The sequence below is a fragment of the Vigna umbellata genome, chromosome 4 (genome assembly GCF_029865625.1).
Source record: "Vigna umbellata cultivar VRB3 chromosome 4, Vumbellata_1.0, whole genome shotgun sequence".
Taxonomy (NCBI): Eukaryota; Viridiplantae; Streptophyta; class Magnoliopsida; order Fabales; family Fabaceae; genus Vigna; species Vigna umbellata.
This window is the reverse complement of record NC_142168.1, coordinates 65,422,873-65,430,195: the sequence shown is the minus strand read 5'-3', so window position 1 is coordinate 65,430,195 and position 7,323 is coordinate 65,422,873.

Here is a 7,323-nt window from a genome sequence, read left to right as displayed (position 1 = left end):
AGTTGAAAATACTATTATTTGGGATGTGATTTTGATACTAAATGCACCCTTTTCTTGCTTAGAAACTTGCTTGGAATCATGCTTTTCTCTTAAGTTGTGTGAATAAGAGAGTTGAGGTTGAATTTGATGGTTTTATTAATAATTCTCCTTGTTTTGATGGAAAATGAGATAATATGGAAAGCAAGGATGAAGTGCTAAGGAGATGGAACTCAGAAAGGCCTGGAAAAGCACCAGAAGGGAGGAATGCTCGAAGCTTGGGCGCCCTTTTCAGAGGCTTGAGCGTAGAAGAGTGTCGCACACCGCACGGGCGCTCTAAGTGAGGCGCTTGAATGCCAGTGACACGGGTTTGGGCTTTGTTTCTGTCTTGTCTTCGCTCTATTTAAAGGACCCAGGCGTCCTAGGTTTGGTATCACTGGCTAGAGCAGCGCAACAACACACTCTTCCACTCTATGAAGGTGGATTTAGATGCGGAAGCTTCCATCCTCTACTTTTAGGGTTTTGCTATCTCATGGTTTTCCATTATTCATCTAGTTTCACCATGTCTATGATGAACTAAACTCTATTTGTTATTAGGGGATGATGTAACCTTGTGAACTCTCATGTATTTGAATTGATTCTCAATAACATATGCTTTTTAATTAATTATTAGAATAATTCATCTGTGCATGCTTTGTTTAACTCATTCATAGTGTGATGTATGAATTGCATTAGTGCTGGGAGGTTCCTTACAATTCAGGTTCTTGTTGAATTACTCCCAAGAGTAATATTTCTCAGGGATGAGGGTATGAGTCTTGGTCGTCTTAAAGCTCTTGATCTTCACATTTAATTACTAGGAATGTTAGGAATTGCATGAACTGGTGATTAAGGACAGACTTATTTCGCCGAGGGACCGGGTTTAAGTGATTTAGTGAGTGATGTTAACATTAATGCATAAAGAAGAATTCTTACATACATGAGAGAGAACTTGGTTAAATCTAACCCCAACAACATATTCATCTCATTTTAAACAACATCCATTCATCATTGTGCTCTTCTGCTATTAATCAATCTACATTCATATTTAATTTTCTATTTTTGTATTTGAAACCAATGATCTCGTTTTCTTTAAATCTTAATTAATCGAGTTATCACACAATTGTCTAGTGCCGAGAGTCTTGTGGGATACGATACTTGGTCTTACCATTTTATATTACTTTTACGATTTGGTACACTTGCCAATCCATCAACAAATAGCGCACCTTTTTTTATTAATTTTTTCTTGTAAATTGCAAAGGTTACGTCAAATTTGAAGGGATTTGGACATAGCATTGGAAGCCAAAAGTTTCTACATTTTTAATTCTTTTTAGTTTTTTCTTTAAAACACGAGAGCATTAATAGAACGTCAAATTCTGTTGGAATTCGACGTTTTCTTCTTCCGTCAAAACGTATCGTACTTTCAGATCCTTTTTCTTTTCTCCCCTCCCATAGAACTTCGAAGGCTGTCGGGCTGGGACGTGAAGGGAATTGAAGTACTTGGGAGCCTTAATTTTGTGCTTAATAGAACATCGTATTCGATGGAGCTTCAACGTTTTTTTCTTCCGCCAATAGCAAAATGTGGCGCTCTTATGATTCTTTTTTCTTTAAAATCAGACATGAAATTTTTTATTTTTACTTCGTCCTTAATCAATTCAAGTTAGCCATGATTACAAAATATAAAAAAAATCCACATAGAAATGTAGTCCCTATTCTTATGAAGAAGATTCAATTCAATCTTCATCAGTTGACCCATCATCAGAATCTTCAGTTTCAAAGCCAATGCCATTCTTGTTTCCCTTCTTCTCCCATCTAACAAGAGTATCTTCAACTCTCTCATCCCTTTCAGACTTCTTCCTAAGTTGATCAACAACATATTTCTCAAAATCAGTTTATGGAATGAAGGCAGTATGATCTGCAGCAGGAGTAGGTGGAATTCCAACAGTTTTCTCATCTGTGAAGAACCATCCATTCATAGTCCTTTTCATCTCAATAGATGTTAGACTTGGTATACCAATTTCTTGTGACCTTTCGCACACAATTCTTTCTTCTTCAGATACATCTACTCCTTGGAGTTCTAGCACCTTGTTGATAAATAATCCATATGACAATTTGTGTGCATAATTATCTCCTGCAGTGATCATGTGGTCTTTTAGTATCGCAACCCAGTTGGTTGTGATTCTAGTCTTGATAACATTCAACAGAAATACATCTTCTGTTGACATTTTGTCCTCGTTCAATCTTCCAGGCAACAGTAGCCAAGTCAGGACATAAGCAATAATTTTCTCCTCCTTGTTTAAGCCATCATGTAGGTATTGCTTATCCACCCTGTACCTTCGTGGATATCTTAAGCAATTTATATATATAGCTATCTTTGTTAGCCATCTGTTTGACTCAGAATCACGGATATGAGAATCCAAACCTTCAGCTTTCAGTCTAGCAATATCTGACCAAACATTATCGTCAATAGTAATGTTAACACCTTTTACCCTTGAGTGAATGACCCCATTTACAACCCTCAAGTTTGTGTAGAAAACCTCAACCAAATGTGGATAGCAATCTCCTTTCATCTACCCAAAATCAGTAAGCCCTTGATATGCAATCCATTCTTGAAAAATGAACTCTTCTCTCTTGAACAATTGCAGGTCCAGATACTTGTGAGGAACTACATTTTTTAAATGTGTCCAGTATAAAAACTTTTCTCGAATCTCTAGATCACTTATCCATCCAGATGGGTTTGCGTTTCTTGTAACCCGAGCAACCTTCTCTTTTCTTCTTGATGATGACAATGGAGAAGCAATTTTTGAATAGAAATCTAGGAACGTCTTTCAAAATCTAGACTTCTTAATAACTTCTCAACTTCTCAACATAAAAAATACAAAGGAGACGTCGAATTATAGTGGGCATCGACGTACTAATTGTCCCCAGAAGACAAAGAGTTTGAAAAAAGATAAAGGATACGTCGAATTCCACGGATATTCGATGTTTTATTCTTCATCCTTGCGCCCTTCTATTTTTCTTTTTTCCATTATAAAACCTCTCATAACCTCCCGTTACCATTATATTTTAATATAAGATTTACATTTTAAGATAACCTCCCATTAGAAATGCAAGCCTCCCGCCGTTTTCTGTGCTTTTTTCCTTTATAAACCTCCCAAAACCAACCATTACCTTTATATTTTAAGATAAGATTTACAATATTTTTGGTATTTTTATATTATAAATTTGTGTAAATTTATCTTGTAATATTTACATATTATAAAATATGAGAACGATTTGTCGGTGAAATTTAAAGAGAATAAATTTTTTTTCTTTAAAGTATTAATTTAATTTCATATGGAAAATAATAATAATAATATTTTATGAGAATTGAGTTTTAGTTATAGATCACAATAATTAAAATCATAATAAATATTATTATATTATTAAAAGAAATTTGAAATGAATGTTTTAGGCTAAAGATAGGTATGATTATACTAAAAGACTTTGATTGATTTTTAAATTATAATACTTTAAGTTTGAGAAAAAATTAAGTTGATTGATAAACTAAAGGTTAAGATAGAATATCGTGGACAAAAATTGAGATAGCTCAGTTAGAAAAAAATATATTTAGACAAGTTAACAACAAAGATGCATCACACCAAGTCAAAGATCGAGAAGAGATAGCGTGTATGGAGAATAATAGTCAGACAGATTAAGGCAGGTTAAGTTTGACAGTGGAGACTGGTTGGCCCAAAATGAATGTCCGGAGATTAAGAGTAAAGGTCTAGACAAACTAACATAAGTCGAAGGTTGAAACAAGTCGGCCTGAGCCAAAGGTAGGGATGGGCTAACGCGAGCCAAAGGTAGGATAAAGAACTATCTCCTGAATAATAATTAGTATAGGAAATAAAATAAATTGTATTTTTCTTGTCAAAGATTTACATCTTTGTGGCAAATATTTCTTTTAGGGTTTCTTAGGTGCCTTAAACATTTATACCTATATATAGTGATATGATCATAAATGGGGCAACAATGAAGAGTTTCAAAGTGACAAAAGCACAAAAAGAGTAGAATAGGTGTCATAGGCTTGTATTTGCCTCTTTGTTTTCTTTTCGTTAGTTCTAGTTGAATAAACACTTATAAACCCTTCTTTTCCTTTTAGCACAAACAATGTGGGACTTCCCATTGCTTAGTCTTAAATGAAAAGAATAGTAAGTAGGCATCTTAGCTTGTAGCGCAAGGAACCATAGCTAGCTTTCATTTTTTGAACTTTAGGAGAGCTAGGTGGCTTATAAACCCTTTTCGAACGAGAGAATTAGGCAATGTGGGACTCCAAGCACCTAGGGGCGTTGCTCCACCTACTGGCTAGCTCTTGGAGCCTTCCAAGTCCCACATTGCTTGAAACTCTTCACCAAACTTCTTCCAAAAGCTATATAAGTAAACCTAGGGGTTCTCCTTGTAGACACCTTTGAAATCAATGAAATTGTGAGTTGAATTGCAATCTTGCATTCCTCTTAGAGATAGTTTTCTGTCTCTTAGTCCATTTTGGCAGACCTTATCTTGAGTAAATCAAGTGGTGGTCCTTCCTCCACACTTATCTTGGAGTCCTCTCTCAAGTGGCGTGTCTATGAGTCATAAGCTTCCTCCTCCTTTCTTTTTTCCGCTTTTATTTTCCGTTCATTCTTTTAAATGTCATTAGTATACTTCTCTCTAGGCATGCACTTTCCCATCATGTGGTATCTAGAGCCATGAGCTTGATCCTTATTAGGAATTGCATGTTAGAGTAGAGTAGAAAAGCATTTTTGAATTCTGGCTCGCGTCCAACGCACGTTGCATGGTTGTCTAACTTGTTTGTTTTCAATTCTTATCCGTTTGGCATGCAATTTTTTTTAGAAGTTTCGTTTCATGTCTACTTCAATGTATAGCTTTTACTTTGTTTCAATTCACTCTGTACTATTCGCAATAAATTTGTTTCTCCACTGTGTTCATCCAGTATTCTACTGTTGATAGATTTCTAAAATTGTTTGCATTGTTGCTAGTTGTTTGATGTATTTGGCTGGCTGGAATTCATTCCTAGACCCTGAGATAACATCCATACACTCTTAAGAAGGGAATCAAAGCTTCATATCAATGCTTGGAGGTGATAAACCGTGGCTGTCTAGAGGCTTGTGCAAGCACTTTTCTTCAAACAGCAACAATGCTATTGGAGGTCTTCAACAAGTAGGTGTCCTTATTCCCTTTTGTGTGCTTGTTCCAGATTTTATTCTTGTCTTGGTTGGATTGTATATGTCTTTTATTTCTTGTTATCTTTGCTTTGAGTCATATGTTTCTTCCTCTTTAGGAGTTTTCTAGCATAACATTTCTGAAATTGCATAGCTAAGAGTAAATTTTTGCATCTCCATGCTTGTGTGTTGAATTGAGTTTGATCACCATAGGATTTAGGTTTGTGGACTTTGCTTATATGTTCTGTATCAATAGAGGCATTCAACAATTCCAAATTTCATTTTAATCAAACACACTTTCCATTTTGAATGTGCTTGGCCGAGATACAATTTCCACTGTTGCTTGCTGTAAAAAAAATTTTCAAGCAATTTCAATACTGTTTGCAATTGCATGAGTCTGGCCGAGCTTTGCTGGATGTTTCCAGTGTGTTGATCATTCATTTCAAGCCTCTTTTATCATTAAAACATACAGAATATATAGGCTTGAAATTTGCCAAAATTATCTCCATCATTACTAGATCTTACTCTTCAATATGCATAGTATGTTCATGTGCTTTGCCTCTTAGTTGTGTCAATTTGTTTGCTGCAGTCTTGCTTAATTTGTGCCACTGCTTTGACTCCAATTTCTTGTTTTGTCTCTTCTAAATCTTTAGATTACTGCCACCTTGTTTTGTGCTAAGTTTCTTGTTTTCTAGGTTCTATTTTCACCAATTGTCTTGCTGTATTCATCCATTTTTTTGGCTTCTAAAGTGTATGTTGTCTTGGTTTGGTCTCCTTTTTGGTGCTGAGGATTGGATTGTTCATTTTTCCACTTGCTTTAGCCTTGAATTGGTACTCTAAAATTGTGACTTGAGAGATATATTACTATTTTGAAAGAAGAGTGCATGTGAGTGGAGTGATCTTGTTTTTTCTTTCACCATAAAACCGTGAGTATTGAGCCTAACTTTTTGGTGCTGTCATGAGTGAACCTTATTGTTGTTTTCCTTTATTTTTTGCTGCTGTTTGGTGTGTGTAGCTGTTGTTCTAACGTGTTTTCTTTGTTAGTGTGTTGTTGCTTGTTTCTCAAAATGTTTGCAGGGTCAAGACAATCTTCATCTAATGGGAGTAGTCATCATGGAAGTACCTCTAGCAAATTTGATTTGATGAAGGCCTTTCAACAAATGCAACAACAACTTGACTCCATTAGTAAACGGCTGGACACGGAGGCAAAAGCAAAAGGAAAGCAAACTCATGGTCGTGATAATGGTTCTCACAAGAAGAAGCAAGAAGATAATGCTATGGACCAAAGCCTTGCACTACCAAAGATGAATTTGCCTACCTTCAAAGGAGAAGTCGCGCCTACTGTATTTTATATTGGATAGCTAAAGTAGATAAGATTTTTAGTTTGTATAGTGTAGATGGACATTTGCATGTAAAGTTAGCTACATTAGCTTTAGAGGGATATGCCATGCAATGGCTAATTAGGATCACTAGGGGCTCACATGCGAGCTCATGGAAACATTTCAAGGACTTGTTGTTCCAGCGATTCGTACCTCCACACTACATTAGGGACTTCTTGAATAAGCTCCAACGGCTTACCCAAGTAGAGGAAGTATGGAGGAGTATGCTCGCAAGCTTGAAGTGCTCCTACATCGTACTAACCTTAAAGAAAATGATCATGCAAAAATAGTTAGATTTATTAGTGGACTTAATAGTAACATCCAAGATATAATTGAATTCCATGATGATGAGACTTTAGATGTAGTGGTTCATAGAGCCATGAAAGTAGAGAAGAAACTCTTGAAAAAAGAAGCTTGTCACAACAAATTTTCCAAATCTTCAAGAGATGTTTTCTACAAATCCTCATCATCAAAGGATAAAACCAAGGATGTTTCTATAAATCTTGCATTCCTCTTAGAGATAGTTTTCTGTCTCCTAGTCCATTTTGGTAGACCTTATCTTGAGCAAATCAAGTGGCGGTCCTTCCGCGACACTTATCTTGGAGTTCTTTCTCAAGTGGCGTGTCTACGAGTCATAAGTTTCCTCCTCCTTTCTCTTTTCCGCTTTTATTTTCCATTCTTTCTTTTAAATGTCATTAGTATACTTCTCTCTAGGCATGCACTTCCCC